This window comes from Struthio camelus, chromosome 21 (assembly GCF_040807025.1).
Source record: "Struthio camelus isolate bStrCam1 chromosome 21, bStrCam1.hap1, whole genome shotgun sequence".
Taxonomy (NCBI): domain Eukaryota; kingdom Metazoa; phylum Chordata; class Aves; order Struthioniformes; family Struthionidae; genus Struthio; species Struthio camelus.
This window is the reverse complement of record NC_090962.1, coordinates 1,942,259-1,969,560: the sequence shown is the minus strand read 5'-3', so window position 1 is coordinate 1,969,560 and position 27,302 is coordinate 1,942,259. Positions and strand designations below refer to the sequence as shown.

The 27,302-nt window shown below is 44.1% G+C and overlaps 1 protein-coding gene across 4 annotated transcripts in view; it reads left to right on the top strand.

The window, feature by feature from the left end:
- The window catches only part of PRDM16 (PR/SET domain 16), a 346,662-nt gene that overhangs the window by 828 nt on the left and 318,532 nt on the right, over positions 1–27,302 (top strand). The window lies entirely within an intron of this gene.

Here is a 27,302-nt window from a genome sequence, read left to right as displayed (position 1 = left end):
GGTGGAATTGCATCTCTTAAGTCTTGCGCAGGTTTTTCCTCCGTCTTCCACTGGACTCTTTTTCTTTCTTCTTTCTTTCTTTCGAATTGTTTTTAGACTGGATTTTCAGATGAGAGTTTGGCTTTTGTAGGGAAGAGCGGGGCTTTTTTATCCCTCGTTTCTGTAGAGTCCAGCTGTAAATGATCCGTGTGTTTCCTCGCAGATTAACCGTTAGACTTGGTGCAGCAGAGGATCCTAGCGCCCGGGCAGCCTGTCAGTACTTCTTTTACTATAGTTGTTATTTAGTTTCTGTTTCGCTCTGGCTTTGTGCGGAGCGTCTGGAGGCTGCAGAAGTTCCAGCGTAGTCTGTGCCCTGCTAGAAACTCCGCTTTCAGTGCTTTGAGGAAGATTTGGAAAATAGCGGCGCTTGGCTTGTTTAAATCGCGTGCATTTTCGCAGGGAGCCTTTCAGGAGGACTTTGACGTATTAAGAGTTGGACGATGAAATTGCGCGGAGCCGGGCAGCAGCCCCTTTGCATGTAACTGCCTTGGCGGTGGCCCGGGGCCGCTCCAAGGTGAGAGCTCCGCAGGTGAGGCGGGCGCAGCCGGCGGCCGCCGCCTGGGCCGCGCCGGGCCGGGCCGGGCCGGGGGCGAGGCAGACCTCGCTTGGGGTTGAATACTGTCCGTAGTTTCAGACTCTCACTTTCTGAAGGCTCATACGCATGAAGAACACACGCAGCTCACGCACACGTGGGCTCAAAGGTTTATTCTGTAATTCAAGTTCGTTATTCGGGAGCCTTTTACGTTCTTCAAGGTCAGAGGGGATTTCTTACTGCAGACCTGCTCCCGTCTCCAGCGTACAAACCGTAGTTCCCCCCCTCCCTTCTTGAGGAGGATATCGCTTTTGCATATTTTGCCTGAAATAACATTGCAGCTCCTCGGTCAAGCTTAAAAAAAAACCAAACAAAAACAAAAAACCCCCCTAAACTCCCCAAAACCAAATCGCTTTGTTGCTAGAGTTTTCCTGCAGTCGTGGGGAACCCACGGGAGAGGGAAGTCCCCTTGGTAGCCAAGCACTGACCACGGCTCCTTGTTTTTATTTTTAAAATGGCACACCATGCAGGCGACCCCAAGGCCCAACAATTTACCTTTATGTGGCCACGTTTTGCAATGCGCTCCATTAAGATTCCCCAGCTCCCAAAATAACCGTGTGCATATGTATGTTTGATATCCACACACCTTCCTCGCTCTAACAAATGCAGCTCTGTACGTAGAAACGCTGCTCAGAGGCGCGGATGTTTTACAGTTCGCATGATCAACATTGTCAGCACATCGCTGAAACGCTGTTTGGGAAGTTGTCTTTCAATTAATCGTGGATTTTTTTTTTTTTCAATAAACATACGCTTTAAATGCCCCCGTACAAATAATAACTTTAAAATGTCAAAGATCACTTAACTTTTGTTTTAGGTCGTTAAGGAGAGGAGTGATTTTCAGGCAGAGCTCGCTCTTGGCTGGGAAAGCGTGGCTGAACATAGCGAATGTTTTTCTCTTTCGCCTGCTCCTCGGCGCCGGTAGCTGGGAGCGCGGGAGCGTGTCCGCAGCGCGCCGCCCGCCTGCCCGGCACGGCTTTTCGGGCGCTGTAAACGTGTGCCCGTGCGTGCAATGCACACGCAGCCTCTGTCCGGCTCGCGTTTCAGCGTGAGTGTGTCGCGCACGCGGCACCGGACTCTCCCCATGAGCTCTCCTAGCCTGGTAGCGGTAAGTAAGCTGCTGCAGCTTAAGGACGAATAGGTTTTCAGTGCCTGGATACCTTAAGTGCTAGGGAGATGAGTTGGGACTTCGGTGCCTGGAATCAACTACTTCACTTCTGTACAAGGAGCTGCAGCTAAGAAACCTCCGCTCTTTGAGTGAGCACTGCTAATACAAACTGGAAGTGTCTATTTGGAAGGCTGAGCTCTGATTAAAATCAGGTGTTTAATACAATACAAGGCCCAACGGTTTATGGGGTTTCAGCTGAGGATTTTTTAGGGATCACAGTTCAAAACAGTAGTCCAAAGCTAAGGTTTCCGTATCCCAGGAGTATTTATTTGCAAAACAGATTAAACACGGACGCGAGTGTATGGATCTTGCTGTATTTATTTCGGCAAGGTAGTGACAACTGCGGTTATTGCCTGAAAACCCGTACGTTTCTTCCCAAGTACACCTCGGCGCTCCCGCCTATTAGCGTGTGCTTGTATTTATTAATGCCAGCATATATCCTGTGGTAAAGCGATACACCCGCGCTCCGCCGGCGAGGTACGCAAGGCAGCAGTATACAGTATATTAAAAACACAATATGTTGTAGAATTCCATTTCATTGGACAATATTTTAAGCAGATGTGCGGCTCCCTCGGGAATTCGACTCTATTACCTGACCTCGAAGGGGGACGAGTGTGCGTGTGCGCTGGGGTGGAGATTAGAGTGAAATTCTCGGTAATTCTGATCTGACGCACAAAGAGACAGGCCAGCATCACAAGTGGGAAACTAAACCGGCGATGGGACTTGTTTTAGATCGCTTTACCCCCCTTCTACGGGGGGCAGGAGCGTCTCGGGCTTGATAGCTGTGAACCAAAAGACGGGGCTTTGCAGCGGGGCGAGGAAGGGCCGCGCTGCGGGCTGGCTCGGGAGGGGAGCGGCGGGCGCGGGCGCCGCTGCCGGCGCCAGGTGAGCGCGGCCCCGGGGCGGGCGGGCGCCCGCAGCCGCCCCTCGCGGCGCGCTCTGGCCCTCGGGGGCTTTTCGAGTAAAGGCCCTGGACGAGGGTCCCTGACGGAAGACGGCTCATGCCCCGGCGCTCTGGGAGCCCCGAGGGGAATCGCAGGTAGAGCGGGCCGAGTCGGGCCCCCGCCCCCGTGTGCCATGGGCCTAATCCTTTGCACAGAAAATAAAATATCGGCGACTAAGGAGACGCTGCCGCAGAAGCTGAAAATCTGTTTCTACAAATGAGAAGGTGGAGAGACGGCCAATAAATTGGCTGCTGCACGTTTAAATTTAATTTAAGCAGGCGCGATGTGGACTCTTCGTTTAAATTCGAAATCGCTGAATTAGGTTTGCAGGGCGCAGACGCAATTCCGGGCACATGGATGGGCCTGGATTTGTTGGACTTTAGGTTCTAAATAAGCATCCATGCTCGGAGGCGGTGGCTGCTGCTTCTGCACCTCCGTTTGCCTTCCGTTATTAGGAGTATAACAAAGTTAGTTGCAGGTCTGCCTTTTCGGTAGGGCTGCTGCGTCCTGCCGGGCTAGCCGGACTGACGGAAAAGCGGTCGCGCATCAGCCCTGCCCGCCCTCACCGCGCACATGTCGTAGCGCGTTCCCCAGTACTGCTTACTCGGGTTAAGACTTCGCTCTTGAGGAGGACAGGTTTGAGGTTTAACGTTGTTTTTTAAACAGCTGATGCGATTGCGGAGGGAAACGAGAGCGGGAGAGATGTGGACGCAGAGCCTGGAGTCCAAGTGCTACTGCTCAGCGTGCGACTGCATTTGTGCTTGGACAGACGGTTCCAGTAGTGCAGCGCACGGAGGATGAAAATGTATGGAGGTTTTGGGGGGCTCAGGGTTTTTTCCTCCTCGAGCCTGCTACCTCCTTTGCCCTGGCTCTACCTAGATCCCTGGGACGCGAGCTGGAAATAGGCTCCCAGGCCTCTGGGGCTTGAGCGCAGCTCACTCAAAAGCGGACAGCAAGCGGCGGGCGGCCGGGGCGCGGTCGGGGGCCGGGGCGCCGGGGCCGGCGGCAGCGGGGGGGGCGCTGGCGGCGCCCGGCTCGGCTTGGCCCCGGCGCTCCCGGCCGCCCGCTGCGCGGCAGCGCTCCGAGCCCGTCGGCTCGCTCCGCTCCCCGCCTCGGTGGCGGAGCGCCGGCGATGGGGTCAGGGAGCAGGCGCTGCGCGCTCGGCGGCGGAGCACGCGGGGAGCCGCGCGGCCGGGGCCGTTGCGCGCTGCGGGAGGGCGGCGCAGGTGCGGGGCGGCCCTGGCGCTGGGCCGCGGCCGGCCGGCCGCGCCGGGGCCCCGCCGCCGCGGCCTCTGCTGCTTCGCCCTCCCCCGCCTGCCCCGGATCTGTTCAATTAGGCAATTAGGGATCCCGGGGAGGGAGGGGGTGATCCTCTAATTAAGGTGATGTGTAATTAGCGCTTCAACAAAAACTTCCAAGGATTTAAATTCAATTTAGTCTTTAAAAAAAAAAAAAATCCAAGTTCTACAAATATAATTTATCAGGTCTTTTGCCCCTTGATTTGTTTGGGAAAGTGCAGAGGGAACAACTGCAAAGCGCTCCCTTCCCTCCTGCCCTGGAAAGACACTTGGCGAAGTGAGGGATGCATTAGTTATTTGATGTGGGAGACTATTCGAGCTTGTCCATGGACTGACAGGTTTAAGGTGCCCAAGTGCTATTCTCAAGCTGAAGATGTGGAAATCAGAGATTTATTTTCTGTCTATAATAAAGTCCGTGCTTCTATGCATGTGCAGTGCATGTGACGTTTTATCCACGTGTGTGGATATCACAGGGAGCTTATATGTGCCTGTATAAACGTAAGTGTATAAAGTGCATCAAAGGGTAGTATATTATTCCCATTTCTCTAAATTCCTGTGTCCTTTAAAAACACTGCGCAGATGCAAAACACCCATATGTAGCTGTGTCTATTTCTTGAACTGGTAACACGCGTACAAAGATCTCGTAATGCCTAGTAAAATCACAGGAACTGTGCATTTGTGAACCTGTATCTTATGTGCAGAAATGTAGTGACTTGTTTTTAAAGCTTTATGCTTTTTTAACGACAAATAAAGCTTTCTTATTTTTAGGCTTTGCATTGGAACTGTAGTATAAGGCCAGTTCAGCAATAGCAGATGAGGTCTTTAGTAAGCCAAGGGGAAGAAGAATTAGAACAAGCATATTTCTTAAAGGCTGCTATTAAAAATATCTGATGAAGAAAACTAAAGTCAGAGCAAAGAATTACTCTCCTGTCCCGTTTCCCCCCCCCCCCAACAGTCCCATGTTCAGGCATCTGTTACTGGTGTAATAACAAACTTTGTTCGGAGCGCTGCCTGTCTCAACCAAATGGGAGAGAGCTAAGCATACCTGAAACGCACAAAATCTCCACTCGCTTCTGGGCAGAATGCAAGGCAGGAGCTAGGATTTCACAACATTGGGGCAGTGTAATTCATAGCTGTTGCGCACTGTAATACTATCGCAGCTCCTCGGTCGGACGTAACCGTTCCATGACCGGTGGGGGATAAAGGAGCGCTCTGGCCTGCCTGCTGCCTGGAGGTTGCACCTGCCTGCGCGGGCTGCGCAAACGGGCTCAGGTGTGACGTGAAATACCTGAAGCGAACAACAAGAGACTCTTCGGTTTAGCAGGGAAGCATCCTTCTGCGGCGCGGCTGCGTTCGTTAACGTTTGTAAAGCACCCTGAGATTCTCAGAAGGAAAGGCCCTCTTGAGTGAAAAGTATTATTATTGTTATTATGCTATGACTATTATGGCTTATATATTTTATAAAAGCTCTGTAATGTTTAATATGGTGCTTCAAAGACAAAGGCCTCAAGAAGTTTGCAAACATTAATGAGGTAAGTCTCAGCAGTTGCCTTTATGGTGAGGAACCTGTTATTAGTTCCACGGGGAAGTGGAGGCAAAGTGCGATGACTTGCCTGAGGATCCCTGCCTGTTCCTGGTGGCAGGCTCAGGAAAAGAATCCCAATTTTTCAGTCTTGGTTTTGCCTTTCTACTGTAAAATTTACATTCTCTGCTTATTGCCCCCCCACCCCGTTGCAGTAAACTTCTGGTATGTGCAATTGTTTAGTGGAAGAAAAACAACTACATTTACAATTGGGCCTTTTCTATGGTTTTGGGGGGGGGGGGTGATAACACGTAGGAATGTATGTGCTCTCTGTCGGCCAGGACACGTTTATGCCTCGCTTCCACAACTTGATGGCTAGTCCGGTATTACTGGGAATGTTTAATTTTCTCCAGTTAGAGATTATTGATAAACTCATGTAATTCTGAAAGCAAACTGAAAAGATCAAAATCTTAGCTGATTAGTAGAGCTTCTCATGCCTGTTTCCCCCCCCCCCAAAAAAAAATGTTTTTAATCTCACAGGGGTAAGTAACCGCGATATCAATAAATACATTGTCCGTCAGCAGTTAAGAACAAAGACATCTGAAGAATATGTGCAAATACATTTGTTTCCACTCTCTACTAACAGCCTGTTGATATGTCAGTGCTCCACAGCATTCCACACCAAAATTACTGCTGTTTTCTAATCTTAAACACGCCCTGTTTTTCTGGAGGAATTGCAGGTCAGGGATGTCATAGTGGAAAAGATCTATGACCTTATTATTTCTTTTATTTTCTTAATGGATTTTCATGCATCACCGTTACCTACTCATGGGCTGTTTATTTTTATTTTTATTGCAGTAGGTTGTGCGTTATGTAGTGTCCAAATCTGTAACAGAGTGTCCCTGTCCTGAAGAGTTTTTTTCTTCTCTTTGTTCACTGAATGATATGGCCCTGTTTGCTAATAAAAATGAAATATGACTTTTATCCCTGGAATAAGTGTACTTCTTTGTGCTTCTGAATGCTCATACCCTGAATAAGCTGCTTGCTTCTTTTTTTTTTTTTTTTTTTTTGGAGTGGGGAAGAAATTTCCCTGTGGTAAGAGTCATGATGTGCGTTTAACATTAGTAGGTAGGGCTAAAACGTGAAGTCCTTTCTCATGGAGTAAAGTACTTCTCTGGGCAGAGGTACCAATTCTCAGCTGCCGTTTCCAGCAGCGCTCAGTGCCCAGGGCGGTGCAAGAAGTGAAAGTTTCTGTTCAGAGGGGGGCCAGCTTCCAGCGCGCTGCCCTGAAGATGTGCTTCACCCCAGTTTCTGACAGAAAGCTGGTAATGCGTTTTCTGTACCGCTGGACCCGCTCTTGCCTGCAGACAAGGCCATCGGTTCTCCTGGGGAGATATTTTCCAATTGAGAATGGGCTGAGACAGCCAAATTACTTCCAGGAGGCCAGAGAATAGTGCTTCCACCATGGTAAATCTTGGTCTCTGTTGAGCTGGTGTGGAAAGACTTCATCTTCTCTCAACCGTTCACTTTTTGTAGCGCTACAGATAAAACTGGGGGAGGCTGGACCACAGTGCTCAAAAAAAAGCTTACCAAAAAAAAAAAAGCTGGGGTGTAGTCTGCCCAAGCATTTTAGGTGAAATATCAGACCAAAATAAGCTGGCTGGTGTTTTATTTTTGCCTCGAGAGTTTTGCATCTTTCAGGTGTGTTGTTTTAAGGTAATATTTTGATGTGGTAGGCTTTTTCTGGCCTATTTTTGTTGGCTTACAAGCTCTTTCACCAAGACCATGAGACACAATGCCCTGGCATCAGTTATTGGGGCCAATTTAGCCATCATTACTAGATAACACTGTCAGCCCATTTGAGATATGTATTTGTTTAATAGTTAATGTTCTGTACAAAAAATAGAGGGTGAGGAGAAGTCAAACTGCAGTGAATGCTCTGCTTATTTTATATCCACTATAACTATTTTTGTCCATGGAAATTGGCTTAATTATATCAATGGAATGTTTCTTTTTCAATTCTGTATGCAATTAGTCCATCTTGCTGGCTGCAATTTATTTTAATAAAAAAATAAACCAGTGGCGTGTTCAGTTCCTCATCCCCTGGGGACAAATGCGATTGGTGTGTTTAATTTCATTAACTACAATGCGGCCTACTGGAAAAATGTATAAAATCAGCTTTATACAGCTTAAACACTGGCATTTGAAACAAATCATTACTGCATTAGCTGTCACACTGGTAATTCTAGAATCCAAGACAAAAATATTATAGCTGTTTTTATAACCCTCTGCAAATACACTGTTAAAATAATTTGTAATCATTTTTTAAACATGCCCTGATGTTTTTAGTTAAAATATCTTATCACCTCCAAAGAAGGTTGGCTATTCATCATCGCATGTGTGTTTTACTGAATGATTCATAGGTCGCTTCCACTGTAGAAAATCCACGCTCGTCTTTCTGACACTCCCCAGATTGAAGAGGGACTGTTAGCTCCGAGTGAAACGCGCTTCCTCGTGTATTTTTTCAGCCAAATTTGCTTGTGCCAGTTTGCAAGCCTCGCCTCCCGTGCGAAGAGCGCAAGGAATAGTTTTTCCTAGCAGCGTAGCTTAAGAACACGTATGAAATCAGATGTCGTTTCGAACACGCCGCCCTCATCCACTAGCTTTTGGTTGTATGCTAGCCGGCGTGCGACACCTTAGTGAAGTAGTTCTGAATATTTCTTTGGACTTTGGGGAGGGGGAAGAGGAGGGGAGGATGCGTGCATCCCTCTCCTGGCATGTTCCTCAAAATGTATTGCTATTGTGAGTCCGTGAAGCAGTGGTCTGAGCCAAATACTGCTTGTCTTCAGCAGTGCAGAGCCTCCTGGGGCTCAGCGGGACTTTTAACCTGAACAAGGGGGTCAGAATTTGGCACTTTACCTGATGTGCAACTGTATTTCCTGTAGTCAGCTTACTTGGACAGGGTATTTTTCAGATACCGTGATTTAGCTACAAAACTCTCCTTTACTCCCTTTTTGTTAATATGTATGTCTTTCATATGTAAGCACACAGAGTATAGGTTTAAGCTGCATGTTTAATCATTGTATGTCAGTGAGTAAGGTTGAGCAGAACACGTGCCTAATTCTTCTGTTAAAACTGAGGTTAAACTGATAACACTCATGTTTTTTTTTTTTTAATGAGAGGCCAGATTCTCAACTCATGTAAATCAGTATCAACATCAATGAAACTAATTTTCAGCAGCTGAGGACATGACCCAAGAGATTTTGTGTGTGTGTGCATAAAATTTACAAATATTGGTATATAGCTGGTTTAAGGGGATGCACTTTCAGCATCTGCAGATCAGTGCTGCAGTGGAGAGACGTAGTTTGGTTTCTTCTGTAACTTACAGAATGATCAATTGTACAACCTCAGCATGTTTTACAGAGATCGCTATTTTCCGAAGTGGCACGGACTTCCTTTCCAAAGCAGCAAAGTGGTAATCTGCAGAAGATGGGCCGTGTTGGACATGAGCCATCTGTTCTCTTGCGCGCGGGGTTGTTTTTTTTTTTTTTTCCTTCCACTGCTGTCATGAATAGTAGCCACTTTTGTTTTCTGTGTCTTTGACTTTCTGGCGGCAGTGTTTTGGTAGAAAAGTGATGCCCAGGTATTGTTTTATTGGCATGAGGGGAAAAAAATCGGCTTTATTTCCTGCTTGATATAGAAGTCACACTGCGGGGCGGGGGGGAGCTCACTGCGGTTCCCCCGCTCAGGCTGGGGAAGCAGCTGGCGCTGCGGCAGGGTTCGGACAAACTGCGTTGCGGAGCGGCCGCCCGGGCCCCGGCCTGTGCGGGCCCGCCGGCCGCGCTCGCGCCTCCTTCCGGCGGGCCGGCGGCCCCCCGCTCCCTCGCTCGCGCCCACCGCCGCCGCCGATCACCAAGTCCCGTTTTTGCTAAGCTGCTGAACCAGCTTCACCGCCTTAAACAAACAGCTTACCCTCAGCTCCTTCATCTGTAAAATGGGAGGGATATGCATACCTGCCTTTGTGATTTCAGATAAATGTATCATTAATGATCTTTGGGCTCGTTCCAAATCCTGCTGAGGTCATGGAGAGACCTTTGCTGAATTTACTGGATCACATTTTTTTTTCTTTCCAGCAACTGCTTCAGATTTTACTAAAAATCTTTTCTTCCATCTCAGATGCTTACAAAAATGGTTTTGTTTACATGCAGTCTGGCATTTTTTTTTCCTTTGGGGATAATACTTAGTGGTTTTTATTCTCCAGTGAATGGACCTTTTGGGCTCAATCATGTAAACTAATTTTTTAAATGGCTGTGCTTGAAGTTCATGTATTATCATAAAATGGCTTTACTATTTTTTTTCTGTTTATAGAAAAGGACTGGTTTCATTTTATATTTTATAACAAATGTGAAACAAAGGACATGAAAACTAGCAAGTGATCATATATTTTATTTTAGAATTATCACATAGGAATAAAATACATTTAAATCCCTACATGGCACAGTAGCTGGATTTAAAAAGCAGCTGATGCCTCATGGAAAACTTTGAAAGGCCTTCTGCTCAGAAGTAATTCTGCTCATATATCCCGGATACAGGGAATAAAAACCAGATCTTTGCTACTTCAGGAGTTCTTAAATTTTTTCTGCTAAAATACTGTTCAAGTATTTATTCAGAGAAAATTCAGAACAGAATTTGGTCCCTCATCTTCTGCTCAGGAGAGCAGCATCTATTAATGAGTAATGTGTTTTTAACAGGTTTGTTAGTACTGGCAGCTGAAGGTGAGCCATTAAGAAATTCAAGTTAATCTCGTGGTCGAGTCCTTAAGGAAATGCTTGAACAGCTACTGAGGCTTCCTCAGGCTTTAGAAGACATGTCGTGCTCCAGACCAGTAGAACATCTGTGCAGCTGTGGCCCTTTAGGTAAATTCTAGTGTTTGCTCAAATAGTTTATTGGCGGGGGTTTATGATTTGATTAAAAAAAAAAAAAGGCAAAACCAACAAACAAACAAAACCTGGGAGCAAAATTGATACCCACCCACCTGTTAAAAACACATCAGAAAACTGACTTCTGGATTCTTTGCAACCCTTCAGACAGGCAGAAGGGAGGGTGGTACAGGTATTAAAGGCCTATATACATTTCATGGTTTGCCTTTTGTTTCCTCTTTAAACTTTTGTATTTCTTTTAACTTTTGTTCCGGATAAAATGGCAATTTTGTGTAGCTCTTCAGTTAATGCTGTCGGTGTAGATCTCCGTGTCCTGAAAGAACACGTAAGGCTTCGGTGTAAACCTTCACACGCGTAGCCTCTGGCCGTAGTCAGAACGTTTCTTATATGATCCAGCAGGCAATACATTACCTAAATATTGACCCATGTAACAGCACTGCCCGTTCCAGTAGATCAGAAAAAGGAGCATGCATTTGACAAATATCTGTAAATCTATTTTTACCCAGTGGACAGTAACTCTTTCTTTCAAACTGTTGCTGTGTAGCAGTTTGTGAAATAACTCTCGAGGCATCAACCAGAGAAACATCCTGCCCCCGACTTCGTTTTATTAAGCGTCTCTTCTGTGATGTCCATTGCCGTGCTGGCTGGATGACTCACGTTATGTTAATGAGTTTATTTGCTCAGCGGTACAGTCATGGAAAGAAATATGTGTGGCTTCGTTTGGGGAAGCTGAGGTTCTGCTAGGTCAGTAAGTCACCCCGACTCTCGCACCTGGAAACGGAGCACGGAGCTCCAGAGAAGCAGACCTCTCCCCCTGCACCTACAGACTTTCCCCCTGTGAAATACTGAAGAAGCCCATATGCTAATAAAGGCAAAAAAAAAAAAAAGAGGGGAGGGGACTTCTGGAGTATTTCTTTAGTTTGGAACGCTCCTTTCTTCCCTAATAAAAATACTGACTGCATAATTCAGGGCAAGTTGAAGCTCATGTCTAAGCTAAGACCAGGAAATACACATTTCCCAATGAAACCTTGCGTAGCTGATCGCTTTTTCTACTGTTCAGTAGTATCAGGCCTCATCCTGTAGCTGATTTCTGAGAATGTGCAGCATTAGCATTAAGGGTCCACGCACAGCTTGAACTTTGAATTTGTAGCCTTCGCTGCCTTTGTCGCTTGCCGCAGAACGCTGTCTCAAGGGGACTCTGGCTGCAGCCGCGCAGTTACTTACAAGGGCGGCGCTGCAGCCTCGCGGCTCGGGACCTGAAATCTGCTGAAGTTCATGGCAGTCTTTCCATTGACTTCACTGGACTTTGGAGTAGGCCCTCAAGGCACTGCGCTCTTTGGGGCATCAGTGCTTTTGGTGTATAAAGATTTTCCATGTATCTGAGTCTGTATGTAATGCTCGTTAATGATTATCTACCAAGAGTCTGGTATATGATGTACCTCTTTCCATTGATGAAATTAGCTATGCCTTTGTCTCTTCTTCTCAAGTCCTTTTGAGAATTGATCTGTCTTTTCAAATATTGATAAATGAATATGGATTTTTACCTGTAATTTGAGCTATGAATATATCCGGCATCTCTCAAACAATCCAGAGGAATGTATATTTACTGCCCCGTCAGAATCCTGGCATAAGTGAAATAATCCCGTTCCATAGTCGCATTTCATTAAGCGAAGGCTCGAGGGACAGCTCTGAAGACTCCACTGTTAATGTATGTATATCTAGTTCTCAGTCTCAAGTTGTAACGACGGAAGGGGTAGTCTCCTTGTGAATAATGACAGATTCTTAGTCTTTCTTTTTAGTTCTTTCACTGAAATTACACCCATACGCATTTGAAATGAGAAGAATCCATAAAAACACAGACAAATACCTACCTGCTGGTCTATCTATCTAAAGACTAAATATGGGAAAAGAAAGAGTGGTCATTTACATCTATCTTGTGCCTCGGTGCTCACATTAGAGGAAAAAAAGGCACTCTTGAAAAATTACAGAATTCTCCTTGCAGTGTCAGGTTCCAAGATAATGATGTGTCTGTGTGTGAAAATATTAAATTGCAATAACATGCAGAGTGAGTGGCTTTCTGAATGGGGTATTCAGTTCACAGCTTGGACTATACATAAAGCTAGTGAGTGACAGAATACAAATGGTGTCATAAAACATCAGGGGAATTTACAGCCAGTCTTAATCTTTTTGATCTATATTCTATCTATGCAGCTCTCTCTATCTGTCTTTAGTTAATGAAACAGTTAAACATATTTAATTATTTATCACTGTTTAATGTCAAGAGTTATCAAAACAGATTACATTTTTTCCTCCCACTTAAAGGTATTAGAAGAACTCTAAATTGTATGCATTAAAGTCTGGGATGTTTCCTGTCCAAAGGTAGTGCTTTAAGACATCATCTTTGCACATAGCTTTTTTAAAAATTGTAATTATTCAATGAAAGCACCCCTTTTAAATTCTTTGCTGAGCTTGCTTTATTTCTAAAACTTTGCTTGTTTCTTGCACAAAGTGCTTTCATCTTTCATCGAAAAAATAGGGAAATGAGAATTTGGTTTTGCTTAAGTTGAGAAATGAAATATAAAGGGCAGTTTTCAGAGGGTATAAGCTGACGCACCTCTCTGATATGGTCCAATAATACAAAGTCAAATTGAAAAATCATTTGAAAAGTAGAAGTCTGCTATGCCCATCCTCCTGGCATCTAGAAATTAGCCGCAGCAGGGTATACGTACCTCCTTTAATGACAATTTTTAAGTCTAAGCATGCCACATCATCTTGTGATTACTTACTGTCTGGAGGACCTCTTTATCCACACGTATGTATAAATTTTTATATGTGTGTGTGTGTATGTATGTATATAAAATAGCTTTCTAAACAGATGCTTGAAGCTGACCCCTCTTCTGAAATGTTGGACATGGATAACGCAGCTAAGCTGTGAATCTCGTTTTGTAGATAGAAACGTCAGAACCACAAAGCCTGCAGGGCCTTTAGGTTCCTTCTTTCCTCCCCTGCCCAGCAGAGGTGTTAATCTCCACCCTCTGAAGGTTGTGCTGAGCTGCCAAAAGCCACTGTGTGTGTTACTGAATCTCATCTGCTAATTCTGGGCTAGAGCTGGGTGCTCAGGGTCCCTCTCTGCCATGCCACTTGGGTCTTCTCTGTTGGCAGCTTTGATAAGGAATGGTTCGTTCTTCTTTACCTAAGCGCTCTCTTTACCAGCGGTTTTAAATTGCTTTCTAATCCTGACAGACTACCCTCGTTCAAAGAGAAACGTGGAGGAGGTTGATGGTTCCAGTGTTAGGAGTCCATTACCAGAGGACTGAATTCTGCTGGGATCTCCTGGGAACCCCTCCTTGGCCCACCAAACAGAGTATGGCATTGTGAGCAGAAAGGGCAGGACGATAAAGGAATCCAGCCTCACTTTTCTCTGACAAAGAATCCTCAATACTTTTATTCAGCAGAAAATGGAATAATATTTCTGGGTTTGCTTTGAAAGCCACTGCCACTAGCTACCTTACACACTGCTCTTGGTTTCTGTATGAGGAAGAGGGTTTTTGAGGGGACGGGACTTTACACGTGAAATGAGATTAAAGGCATCTCTGTGCCAACATGCTAAACGTTCTTGGACTTGCAAGAAGTATCAGTGTTTCACTACAGTCGTGTGCCAGGCTGGGATAAGACCCCCACTACACAGATGTGTAGAAAGCAGCCTAGTCTGCTGGAAGTAAAAGTTTTGCTGTATGCCATGTTCTCTTTAAAATGTGCTATGTAGTCATGCACTTTTAATGAAGGCAGGTCAGGGACTACTTCTGATATTACAATACTCTTAGTGATGCAAAATTTCCCCTTTCTAAAGGGGAATCTCTATATCTTTAAGGCAGACTGCCATGAAAAAGTAAAGCTTGTTCTACTGTTGCAGCCGAATGCTTATGCAAGGAAGCACATCTTCCTTTTGCGTACCAAAAACTAGTTCATGCTGTAAGCCTCGCTCAGAAAGAACACGTGAGCTAGATTTAAAGGAGGCTTTGGGGTTTCTGTCTGTCGTTTTCTGATGTCTTTAAGTCTATTTGAAATCGTATGATCTCAGTAAGACCAAAAAATCTATTAAAAGTGGAACGTGCGATTATGTCAAGGAGCAAAATTCCCCCTTGTTAACGGAAGTAAAATATTGGAGTTGGCACACTGGCATCCGGCTTGAAATACTGTATCATCTAGTGTTTCATTTCCCGATTGGAAAGATACTGGTGCGGTGATGTTATACTGAGAGTTGATGAAAAGAGATGGTGGGCCAAGCTGAGATGCGACGTAAGCGGCAGACGTTACCTTGCTGCGCCCGCAGAGCAGAGCTTTGGCAGACCACGGGGACGGCAGAGCAGTCAAGGGGCAGCGCGGTTCGCTCCAGCTCTGAACTGACATGTCTTGGAACTGGCTTGGATTTAATCTTGTCTAATTTCTCTTTCACAAGGGAAGGAAAAACGCATCCGTGCACCTGCCTAGTTCGTTGTGTCACCTCTTACTATTTTCAGTATTGTAGGCCCAAGCTCTAACACGCTATGCAATTAATTAGCATATTAGATTTTTATGACTACGGTTGATGAAGAGCACAATATGTAATGCAAGACGTCAAAGCTAAAGGAAAGGTGTTTAGCGTCAGAAGCTGACAATGAGGCGATCCAGAATAGGGTTCCTGCCTTCAGTGTCTTGCTGGTAGTTTAATCACAGTGAGCATGGGGTGCTTTAGATGAAGGTATACTTGAGTTTAAAATGAGGAAGATCCATTTTCCTGTGGGATAGGAGTGCCTGGGACAATGTCCATCATGAAATACCCATACTTGGTGAAGTAGGAAGAATGTTTTGATGGCTGCAGTCTAGGCTTCAGCCCCGACCTCCTGAGCAAACATGTCCTTCAGAGCTGCTGCTGTTCCTTACCAGAGCGTAGTTACGCTCGTACTGAAGCGTTTGTGCGATGGAGCCCTGTTTATGTTCCTCTACTTCCCTGCCTGCCTACCTCTCTCTTTCAAAGGAGAAGAATGCGGAGTAGAGATGAGGGAGGAAATGGAGAAGGCATCACTGGTTTATATATTTTTTCTGCCTTATACCCTATTTTGCCAAAATGTGCTTACTGCTCTTTCTTATCTGAGTTCCCGAATCAATCACTGTTGTACGTTAGCACTTGAAGGAAAGAAAGTTCAGTCCCGAATACGTTGTTTAGTTTTACAACAGTGTAAAGTTGTAGTGGGAAGCACTGGATGTTTTCAAATGCAGCTGAAACCATGTTGACCTTAGACCCTCCAAAACTGGGCCCAGGAGATTTATGATTGCTTGCAGTCATTGCTAGCTGCAGTCTTGAAACTAAATCAAGACATAGTATCTAAAAATCAAGTTTGATATTTGAAATATTTTAGCTAGGTCACACAGATCAAAGTGAATCCATTTTTCTGGGCTTCAGAAATGATATTTTCATTTCTAGTTCTTTAAAAATTGCAGTAAGCCTGATTGTCAAGCCCAAGTTTGCATGCAGAAACACGGGGTAAAAATAAGCGCTAATCTCACAGTTAGCGTTGCCAGTGGGCCACGTGGTCTCATCAGGAGGAACTTTTCTGTTTGCGTTTAGAAGAGGAAAAAAATCGATCAAATTTTGTATGTGTGTGAAAGAGAAAGATTAAGTTCTGATTCTTGTCAGACTACAGTTGATATTTCAGTGGGTCGAATTTCCTTTTATTTTGATCCTTTGTAGCCAAGAACTGGTATTTTATATGATAAACTCTTCAAGAAAACGATTATCTCTCTTCATCTTTCCCTCCTTTGCTAAGGTAGAAAAGTTTAGATGCTTTGCTACAAGCTCTGTAGCACCTGGCATGTTAAAAAGCAGCACAACTGCTGGCTGAGGTGCCAGTCTCTAGGACCAGTTCTTTTCTGACAGCATCTTTTCTTAGTTAAAACGGGTTTTTTTTTCCTGGCAGTCCATGAAAACTGGAGAACACAGTTCTCAAATGAGGCCGTCCAGCGCAAGCGTAAGTGCTGTAGTCAGAATTAGGCCTTTTAAAAATTTATATAAGCAAGTTATCTGCGTTATTGACACTGGCTTTAAGTGGAAATTGCAGAGGTGTTCAGAGGTAAGTTGTATCTTGATGCGCGCGTGCTTCGAAACTCTTACTATTAAAGGAAGGTCAAAAATGTACTCTTGTTTTTTCTGTGCCGTGTCGCCTGGTACATAAAACAGTCTAATGAAGACTATCTTCCTTAATCTAGCCTTTACACTTAGTGTTTTCCTAATGTATTGTATTGTAGATATACAAAGTGAACTGCAGTTCCCAGGAACTGTGCTGTACAGACCAAATCTGAACAGAAATTTATTTCGGAGGCCAGTGTTGTGGTCAGATCCCTTTCTTTGGTGTAGTAAGGGGATTATTCATAGTTCTGCAGAAGACTCAGTGTAAGAAAAACCAGTGTGTCCATAATGTCATATTAAAAATGTTGATAAACTATTGATTATTATTTAGGCCAGGCTTCAAGTGTGCGTAACTGGTTTCTATAAATCAGCTGATTCTTCCAGGGCTCCAGTGAAACTGAATGTTGCTGCTCAGGCAGTTTTCATTTAGGAGTAAAATTCTGGCTGCGTTTCAGAAAGCGAGGAGTGAGGTTGCATGTTCAATGCCATCTACTAAGGCTGACACAAATGCTCAGCCCAGATGCTTGCACTGTTTAGCTGCTGCTTCTCTGCCAAGACAGGTGATAATTTCGAAGTTGCTGTGATGTTTGAGTAAAATGTTGTTCAAAATAGGTTTCTTCAGTAAACGTATTCAGAAGTCTGAACGCACCACACCGGCTCTCGGGGCATAACTCCTCTAAAGACAGGGCACTCGCATCAGTGACGATACCACCTTTTGGATAACCTATTGTAAAGGTCTCCTCGTTCAATACTTACTAATCTAAGGAAAGCGTCTTCATTTTGGAAGTTACTTCTGAATGAAGTCTGTGTGCACAGTTATTGTAGGAGCAGTTTCTGGCAAAAGGAGTTCTTGCCAATTAAGTACTGGAATTTTAGAAACGGTCTCTTGGACTGCCGTGGAGCTGATTTGCACCGTGCAATAAATAACGTCCGACTGGCTTTGTGGGAGGGGGACAGCTGGAATGACAAGAGATACCAGTTTTAGAAGCCAGACCTTTGTGCGTAAGGGAAATTAATTCTGAGGGGTTTTTTTTATAGTTGCAGGATAAGCCCAAATTACATCCTATAGCTCAGCCTACTCAGATCCTGTAGTTTTCTTCTCATAAAGATATGGGAAGACGAGTTAAAATTAAAATGAATTCAAGGATAAAATAAGATGAGTCTTCCCATTTTAGTGAGAATGAATGCAACTTCTTTTAGTATATTGCTGTTTCCTGAATTCATGTCATCCAAAATAGCTGTTAAGATTTTAAGCATATAAGTTGTTGCTTTACCCACTGCTAAACCCCAGAACGAATATATTTAGTTCTGAAAATTTCTGTACAGAAGAGGGAGCAAATTTAAGTTAAAAGAAAAAAACTCTCTCATCATTGACATAAAAGTCAGATATTCACTCCTGTTATTTCTTTTTCGTTTCTTGCTTCTCTCCTTCATTCGGAGAGAGTCTGTCTTCTGCGCGCTGCCTCCGCACTGGGAGAAGGAAAGTGCTGTAACATTGCTCCTGTGTGCTGCTGATTGTTTTTTATTAAAGCCCTGTCACCCAGATCCACTTGAACACATACTGATTTTTACTTGAAATAGTAAAAGCCCCCACTGCAGTGAGCCAATGGAGTTTCTAGACCTTGCCTAGATAAAAGCCTTAAGAAAATAAATTGAATCCATAGCAGATTTCCTGGGAGAGAAGAGGCGGGTAGGTAAGACGTATTCCACATGAGGACTGCTTGATAGAATATAATATGTTGATAATAATTGTCCTTGCCGTGTGGCGGAGGGACTGGTCATGTGCGACTTCTTCCCTGTGCTCTCTCTTCCCCCATTTGGATCATGACTTCCCCCCTCCCCCCCATTATTTTACACCGAGCATATTATTTTGCAGGAACCTGGTTCACACTCTTATATACTTGGGGCTGGCTGTACTGTGAGAACACTCTGTGTGCAAGTGATTCACAGCACAGTTTTTTGTAGGCCAAACAGATTTAGATAATTTGGAGGAATACCCAGTCTCTGGCAGCTACCGGAAGCAAATGCCAAAGCTTTTGAAGTTTGCCCATTTACATGCGGCATGAGTTTCCCATTTGATTAAACAAATGATGCTTTGCTTAATTTGTCTATGTTGGCTATTTTTATGAAATATGCACTTAATTACGTAAAAGAAATACAGAAACATGTTTATTCTCAAGATTTATGCAAAAAATGAGAACCCCACTGAAATTTCCAGTAGTGAAGCAATTAAGTAATGGAATTCCACAGTATAAACATAATATAATTCAACTATAAAAATGATGCCTAAGTTTTGTTAATGAGCTGACTTGAAGCTACAAAAGCTAGAAAACTTCACAGTTACAGCTGGAAATTGAGTTTGTTCTGAATTACAACTGAATAAAGTTACTTTGCATGAGAAATAGTCTGTGGTCCCATCCCTGGCTCTGTCCGTACATGCAGTATGTCAAGCCCGACATCAACTAACTGTCGGGTAGTGAAACTGGTCAGGAGCGTCTCTGGGTGTTGGGCGTGCGTGGCTCTGATCCACAGCTGCATGAGCACGCAAATAACCATCACGATTTGCTCAACTGGTGTTTGTTGAGAGAGTTAAGGGAACGGGATTCTGAGAAGAAACTGGCTTTTGGGGTTTTGTATGAATTAGCAACTCCAAGGAGCCAACAAGATGCTTTTTAATTCATTGTGAGTTTGTTTATATAATCATCCACTTAAAACAAACAAACAAACAAACAAACCCCAAAACAAACACAAAAACTAATTCTCTCCAACCCTCAGATAGCCCCTCAGATAACTTATACATGCTTTGGACTGACAGCTTGCAAAATTTGTGCTGTAGTTGCTTGTTTTAGTATTTTCTTATAGTGTGTACTTAAATATTTTATTTGCTGAAACGTAATGGAGCCTGAGAGCAATAAACCAGTAATAATATATGTGGAAGGAAGCTCAAACTAATCTGGTAATTTAGCAAAATTTCAGCCTGAAAATAGACAAAAAAATTTTTTGGATTTAAACTTGAATGATGGATTTGTATTGAAATTTGGCAAATGCTGGATCAAATTTCATAGCTGGCAATTTAAACTTCCCCTTTCTGTATAATCTTCCCACTTGCAACCACTGGTTTGTGATAGAGTGCTTCAATAGGACAAAGGAAACCAGGCCTCTATAATAACACATAGATTTTGAGGACTTAATTTTTGTGTATGATAGTCCTTCCCTTTGCCACTAATTCTGATTTGATTTTTTTTTCCCCTAAATTCTTATCTGTTTTGGTGGGTTTCTTTAAAACCTTTTTCCAGCAGTTTGCTGTGAAAGCTTGTTTACAATGTTGAAGTAAATCCTACCAGCCATGGCTGTGCGAAGATTAGGCTAATGCTTCTTTTACAGTTGCGTTTTTAGCCAAGTCCCGGGTGATTTTGCTGCACTCTAGCCTCCATGCTACGTTTTCTTTTCTTTTCTCTTTCCACTTCAGAATGTTGTTTCTGTCACCTTCGCAGCCTAGTAAATAGCACACTGAAGATTTATGATGTTTAAACTTTTAATGCCGTAACATATTTTATATATTCTTCGCAGTATTATTCCGATGTGTTATGTTATGGTTAGTTCAAGCCCTAGTGCAAGTGCTCTGAGGAACTCTTTCCTTGCGGGTAGTTCTTCTTTGCCAAATAGTATTTGCACTTGCTTCTGAGGAGCAGGAAAGGAATGTTCCATAAAAGTTGCACAGGATTAAAATTGTAGAGGGCTAAACCATTATAGATGGAGACTAAAAACCTGAACCTGCAGCCTAGACTCAGAGAAACTGTGAACCAAACTTTTCTTTTAAGGCTAAGCGTTTATACCTGCTTCTCCAAGGCTTTGCTGGTCCACATAGAGCACAGCACAATTGTGTTAGTGTTGGCAGGTGGCGTCAGGAGGATGTGAAGACCAAAACCATGCAGGAGTCCTGAGGGAAGAAGCGGGTGAAGGCTCAGCGGGTGAGTTCGGGTGAACGCTCCGGCTTTCATCTCAGTTGTTGCCCTGCTGGACCTCTCCCTGCGCGCCCGGCAGCCGGGCTGGCAGTCTCCTCCAACGGGGCGCCAAGCGCCCCTGCGCTAGCAGGAGGGCCAGTTGCGCGTCGCAGTAAAGCGGGCCTCCTCCCTTGGTTCCTGGGGTTGCCTGCTTCTCGTGCTGGGAAGTGTGTTCGTCACGAAAACGTACAGGGAGAGCTGAATGAGCCACGTGAAATGCTAGGAAGGGCTGCATTCAGCTTTCCTTTCAGGAAAAGTCCTGGTCTGTCTGTCTTTCTACTATATTGTCGCTATTGATACGTGACTACCCCCTTCTCCACCATCCCCCCAGAAATAGTTCTTAAAAAGGAGGAGTAAGAACTGTGAGCTTTAATTTCTTTGTAGCGTTGTCGTTTTGCAGATATCATTAATTGTGGACGTATTGTGAGACCTCTCTGCCCCCAGTTACTTTCACACAGATACTCATGTTGTGTACAGGCTCTCGGGTTTATAAACACTAGGTCCTTCCAAAAGAACAGCAGACATTTAGGATCTGTGCGAGGAGAGCACAAAGGCAGCTACCAGATGGATCAAGGCCTGTACCCAGCAAGGAAATATTAATTTTGATGGAGAGAGTCTTAGTATTAAGCTATATGCCTTGGGAAATGCAGCACAGTAGATGTGTGTTTGTACTGAGTAGTGTCTTTGTTTTTTATACATAAAAATACTAATTAAAACACAATGTAAAAAACTGAAGTATGCTCGTTACATTTTAGTATGCTGCTAAGGTAAATAAAAATGAAACAAAAGATATATATATTGGGTCATTAAAAGTGCATTGTTAAATCGCTCTGTGCCACAAAATTTCTGAATTAAAAGCTGAACAGAAATACATCTGGAATTGGACACAAAAGCAGATTACTGTTACTTTATCCGGAGGTCTGCGTTTGGTCTATGGTTCATTTGTGTTGCCGGTAACCACCGTGCAGAGAAACACAAGCAAGCACAGCTCCTGGAACTGTACCTTGCAAAATTTCCTTTTTACAACATCTCCAGTGGTCCAGCACAACTCCTAGAAGTTTTACCCTAAGGCTTAGAGAGCTGAACTCCATATGCCGTCTGGTGCTTTGGATATAAGATCCCGCTTAATATGGTGAAAACAGAAACAGCTTGGAATATTAACTTTGCTGTACTTTACAGTATGTAATGAGAAAAGTAGACAAGCTGTCAAAGTTAGCAATGAAGACTGATTCTTTACCATTTAAATGTGGAATACTGCATACTAAACTGAACTAATTGATGTTATTTAATCATGGCGTGTTCATTATGGCAAATCTGCATTGGCTTTTCATTTTGATGTTACCTTCCACGTAAGCAAGAGCATGACCTCCTTTATACTGCTTGGAGCCAATGCAGCACACACTGGGGTCCCTTCATCTCTAAAGGCCAAAGAGGGGATGAGGCTGTCCCCTCCAAAGTTGCAGAGGGTCTTGCCAGCATCTAGCAGAGGGCAGCATCCTCTCTGGGGTGGAGCACGCGCCTGTAAAGCATCCAGCACGCTCGGTGCCCTTTCCTGGCACTGAACTCTGAATCCTCTAGAGGAACGAGTACTCCGCACGCTAACGAGGCCCGCAGCGTTGCTGTCATGGGCATCGTAGGCTCATCCCCATGTTTGTAAGGGGTAGCTTCCATTTTAATGGCAAGGAGAAACCGAGTCTAACAATTCCTTTGAAATACCAGATTTTTGGTTTGAACTATTAACCCAAACCAGAGACTTGCTTTCCTTTTGTTATATGTGTAGATATGGAAAGGGGACTCACTGTTACCTAGGGTACTACCCAGTTCAGGAATTTGATGTCTTTCGTTTAGAAACCTCAGGGAGAGGGAAGACTTCTCACTGTCCTGGTGGGAGCAGCCTGGAGCCCTGCGGAGCAGAGCGCCCTTCCGGGCACGGTAGACTACCACACTGGCCATGCCTGGGCAGAGCCCTGCGCTGATCTTGAATTCTGTTCAAGCGTTTAGGTTATCACAGAGCAACTGTTTAGCCCAGGACGGTCATCTCGGCAGCTTCTGAAGGCTTAATCCAAAGCCCTTCAAAAGCAATAAACATCTTTCTAGTGGCCTTGTTGGGTTTGGGATTTGTTCCTCAGCGTGTGAATATAGTAGCTCATCCATAGTACTCGCAATATTGGTCGCCTTATTAGTGTTCTTCCTGGGCAGAAAGCCAAGGTTAAAGGCCTAGGGTACAAATAAGGTTGCAGAAGGTCACTTCATTGCCACCATTTTGCTGTAATAGCATTTCAGTCCCCTCCTGCCCCTTAGCATCCTCTCCTGGCCCTCCTCGCACAGGATACGGCCACCTTGGTACAGGGATAAAAAAAATCTTTCTTTGTGCCACTATTCCCCTGAAGAAAAAGTTTAACATCTGACTTAAGTTTACTGAAATAACAGCAGATGTTTATCTTGTATTGTATGGCACATGGCACTACCTCTCCTAAACCCCCTCCTGGAGCTTACAGCAGTTTCTCGTCCCTCATTTGGACACTTTCAGGATTTGTGCTTTTTTTCTCCCTCCTTAATGTTTTCATTTCTCTGCAGCTTAATCTGCTACCAAAGTATTTATAAGTATCCCGTTATAAACCGTGAAATGAGGAATAGCAAAGGAGATTTTCAATACTTCCTTCCATTAAGCACAGGACTATGCAGCTACTTACCTGCAACCTCAGATAATGAAAAAATTGTGCAAACTTTCTACTGTGCAAGCTTTCTTTTTTAAAAAAAAAAAAAAAAACCACACACACACACACATGCTTTGGGAGAGGAAAAACTAGGGAGCTAAAAATTGGTTTTCTGGAACTAGTGAAAAAGTGAAAGATTTTTGCTTCTAAAATCTCTCTATATTTTACTGTGAAAATAGTGAATTTCCACAGCAGGTATAATCTTTTCTGTCTGTGCACACTCGTGTTTTATGCCCCTCCTTGACTACCGAAAACTCTGCTACGTGCCAGAAATGACAATCCATTCCCGCGCTAGTAGGTGCGCGCTTGTGAAAATGTCAGTGTTCTTGTGGAAGCAGTAGTGCAATTCAGACTAGCAATTTCATGTGACTCTGCTTGATGCATCAGAGAATTAATGATGGATTAACTAGAGGGAGTTTGTGTCAGAAGGAAGGTTGCTGGTATTTCAGACGGTAAAATAAATAGGGTCTGAGAAGGTGCCTCTAAAGAAGGCAACATGCTGCGAAGGAGGAAAGTAGGTGAACGTGCTGCTTATTGCACAGCAGGTGTGGTCCTGGCAAGCCCAGCACTGAGTTAAAAAGAGGAGCTCCTGTAGTATCTCAGAGGGGTTAAAAAATGGAGAACAGAAAATTGAGCTGTGGAAAGGGAATCCAGGAGCATGTTGCTTATATGCTGTTCACCTATTCACTTAGCTCTAAGTTCAGTTTCTGTTTCTCAGCCAAATGAGAGGCTGAAAGGTACAGCAGGCAAGATGACAGCTCCTCCTTGACCAAGCCTGGACATCTTCCCTTGAAGGCTCAGACACGCAGCATACATGCGGCAGACTCTCTCACACTGTTCTGTAGATGCCACATTACTGTCCTGAACAGAGAGACGGATTGTCCGTTGCTCTGTAGATACTTCTGAGTCCTACCGATCCAGGAACATTGTGGTTTCCTTCTAGCAAACTATCCGAAGGCATGGTTGGTTTTAAGTTTGAATAAATTCAGTTCTCTTTTGTTTCCTTGGCTGAATGCTTTATTTATTGTTTCCTAAAATGATTTGATTCTCTCCCTGCCCTCAAACACATATGATTGCAATAAGCAGATACAAAATAGAACCAAGAAACAAAGGGCTGAACATGCTGATAATGTACATTTGGTTTGTATTTATAGTTTTAAGATGTGTTTTAATTGGTTCACTACCAACATCCTGTAACTTTCAGTCAGTCAGAAGAGAAACCTGTTTTATTTTAAAGCCAGTTCATTTCTACCCTCTTTCAGCTGTGAGCAGTGGGTAAGCCCCTACTGCAGTATCTTTAAATTTAATTTCATTAAAACATTTAAATAAAGAGGATTATAATACATCTTGTTTTGCTATTCTCAGTTGGTGATTAGGGACTGGATCTCATTGTGGAACAGGGTTAAAAGAAAACAACTAAGAACACATTTTACTACTTTGTAACATAAACCTTCATGCATAAATTCTAACAAACTATGCAACTATAAGCCTAGAAATAAAGAGTTTGCTTGTTATTCCAGAAGCTCAACCTGTTTAATTTAATGTAGGGAAAGTGCATAGGTGACATGATTGCTGTCTCTAAATACTTACCCGACAACAAGACTTGATTCGATAGACAAAGGTGTGGAAACCCCCAGTTTAATGCATGTCTGTATAAAAAAGGTAGGAATCAAAGGAAACAGGGTTGGAAAAGAAATCTGAAAGATCACCCAGGACGTCCTCCTGGACAATGGCAAAATAAACTCTGCCTACCTGTTTCTGCCAAATATTTGTTGAGTATTTCCTTAAACCTCCAGGGACAATTTCCAACTGGGTCAACTTAGCAGTGACCTGAGGAAGTTTGGCTGTTGCTGACAATTTAAACATTGAGGTTGGATGCCTTCTAAAAGACCTGATTGTATTCAGAGAGGGATTAATTTGAGGAAGCCCTGTTATGCAGGAGCGTCAGCCTGCAAAACCGCAACAATCCCTTTTGACCTTAAGTGGAGGAGAGAAGGGAGATGGTCGCCTATTTGAAAGCGCTTTGGCTACTACTCTAGAGCTTGAATCTGAGGTTTGGAATTTGGGTGTGAACTAACACCTGAAGGGCGTTTGGCTTTGACCTCTCATTTACGCCAAGTTAGCTTTCACTGCCAGAGCGCGGTCCCTGCTCCTGTTCTCCAGGCTTGTTACCCCCACGGGGTTTTTCAGTTGACTGAAATGATCACGGGTCTAACAGAATACCTTGATTTTTGCTGTGGTGCTTGTCTCATCGAGGAGGTTCGTGTCACTATTTGTTGGACCACCAGCTCTTCTCTTTTCAAGCTATAATTTTGAATTAGCAGTTTTCATAAATATCTTTAGATGTAAAAGCATCCTTGCAGCTCTTGCTCAAAACAGAGCTAAAAAACAGATCCTAAGCCTGAAGGAGGACAGTTACTTGTGTTTCTATGTTCTGTCGCATTGTAACACACTTCACCAAAAGTCTAGACTTTGTTTCATAAATGATTATTCCAAAACCTGTGTTTAATCACAAAACTTTGTAATCGCCTGTCAAGACAAAAAGAGAGCCTGTGTCTGGCGGAGTTTGCAGAGTTTTTGCTTTTAAACGTATGGCGTTTGCCACGCAGCTGAGGTCAAAGCTAGGACCGCGATGACGGCAAGAGTCCTCCCACTCAGGTTGGGTTAAAGATGGCCTTTGGCCAAGACAGCTTTCAGATGATTTCCTAACCGTCGCTGTCTCCTCTCAGGTAACGCGAAGGCAGAGAGGTGACCGGAGTTTCATGCAGACTGGAACAAATTCCTCTGTGGGAAAAAGGGTGTCCTTAAGCAACCGCTGCCTTGAGTGATAGTGAATGTTTCTGCTGTGTGGTAAAGCTGTTTCATGTGGTTAGTCCTTTTCAAGAAGTTTGTTAACAGAAGTGGTGACGCGGTGGAATTACCTGGAAGTTTACCTTAGCTGGTGTCACACAGTGGCGCAGAGGCCGGGAGGAGGCCAGCAGGAGCTGCCAGAGCCGAAGGGAGAGCGAGAAGAGCGGCCGGGGTGGACGGGGGGAGCTGGAGAGCGCTGCCGCTGGGGTCCCGGGGGCCGGAGCCGCTGCAAGCGGGCAGCGGGGCCCGGTTCCCCCCGCACGAAGTAACTTCTGTTTCACGGGTTTTGAAAAGGAGCTTTTGCGCTTTGAGGAGGGTGGGTAGCTGGATACTATTCAGAAAAACATACGGACATTTTTGTTTTCATAAATGTTATTAAGTTTCCCTTTTCCATTTGGCTACTGGGAACATGGGGAGGCGGAGAGATGGAAAAAGGTTCGCTTTGCTTGTTTAGTGGTCAGTTTGATCAAGAAGAGAAAAAGTGGGAAGCATATTTTTCCGAAAAAGTTCTTGTTGACAGCATCTGTCCAGCTCTATCATGACTGAGCCCCAGCTCTGCGAGGAGCTGAGGCCAGCAGATTCCAGTCTTGCGAAGACATTTCTGTCGAGTCTCTGTGATTTTTGCAAACGTGTGTGTGAGCGATGGAAAAGCCCTGAGATGAGCTGAATGCAAGCCAGAGTTTGAAAGGCCCACGTTAAAGATGAAGAGCCAATGTTGCACCACTGTGGGGTGTAGACTTACTCCAGAAGAGAGTTATTGCTCAGATGTTGTGATGGTAGTATAAATTGTTCTCTGCACTATAAAACAAGTATGGAGTCATTTATTTAAGTCAGTGTACTAGAAATCTGCCCAATCTGTGTTAATTATAATATATGTGATAAAATGAAGATACAAATGCTTTATGTTACACCAGAATGGATGGACACTTTTTTCCAGTTTCCTGTTATTAGGCTGCTTATATTTTTATTTCTCACTGTTTTCTCACTGGTATTGATATTCCTCCACCTCTCTGGAAAAAACTATCTTGTTCGTTACCTGCGTTATCTGTCTTTAATAGTTACATG